Source organism: Tupaia chinensis, unplaced genomic scaffold (genome assembly GCF_000334495.1).
Source record: "Tupaia chinensis unplaced genomic scaffold, TupChi_1.0 Scaffold000129_1, whole genome shotgun sequence".
Lineage (NCBI taxonomy): Eukaryota > Metazoa > Chordata > Mammalia > Scandentia > Tupaiidae > Tupaia > Tupaia belangeri.
This window is the reverse complement of record NW_006159598.1, coordinates 378,612-379,563: the sequence shown is the minus strand read 5'-3', so window position 1 is coordinate 379,563 and position 952 is coordinate 378,612.

Sequence of the window (952 nt, the reverse complement as noted above, 5' to 3'; positions counted from 1 at the left end):
GGAACTCTCCGCCCCCCCACACATACGTTTCGTCTTCCCTTCCCCAACCCCCCAGCCCAGCCCTGCTCCCCCAAAGTCAGCAGTACCCTCCACTGCTTCCCATCTCCATGGCAACGGTGCAGGAGCCGGGCCTGGTGTGGGGGGGAGGGACCAGACCAGACATTCTGGCTTCCGGTGCTGGGGTGGGAACGGGGGAGAAGAACGAGAAGGAGGCAGACCCCGGTTGGAAGGGACCCTGCCTCCTAGTCAGGAGAGAGCAGTGGATGGGAGATGACCCCCACTCCAGCCCTCCACCTGGCTTCCTAGCTCGTCCCAGCCCCCATCCCTCCACTCCAGCCCTTCTGAGTGGAGCACGGTTCCGGGCAGTGGCAGCCGCCCACCCTGCAGAGCCTTCCTGGAACATGCCCACAGGTCACCCCCAGCTACCCACACTGACCCCTCCGGCCGCCACTCCACTGTCGCCTGGACAGCCCTCCCTGGGCCACCTCCCCACCCCCACCCACACACCCAGTCCAGATGCCCCAGCAACTTCCAAAGGCCACTCCTGCTGTTCCCTCTGGGACACCCAACGAGAGTTCTGCCCCATGGCGTCTCTGTTGCCCTTCTGCCCGCAACAGCGACCCCAGCAGCCTCCACACACTCTCAGCCACCCTGGAGTGGAGCCGCCCTCCACTGCTCCCCTGTGCTCAGGCACCCCCATGTCCCCTACTATGTCTCTGCCTCAGCCCCCAGCTGTCCAGGAAGGGAATGTCAGGGCCTCGGGTGAGGGGCCACGCTGGGGCCAGGAGGGCAGGATGCCTCCACCTGTCTGTCCTCAGCTAATTTTAGCTGCATTTTCCGTGGCCTGGCAAAGTGGGCCAGCAGCTCCCGCGGTGATTCTGCGGTTTCTGGGACACGGCCACGCTGGGTCAGCGGCAAAGTGGGGCGCAGGGGGGGCGGGGGGCTGCAGGTA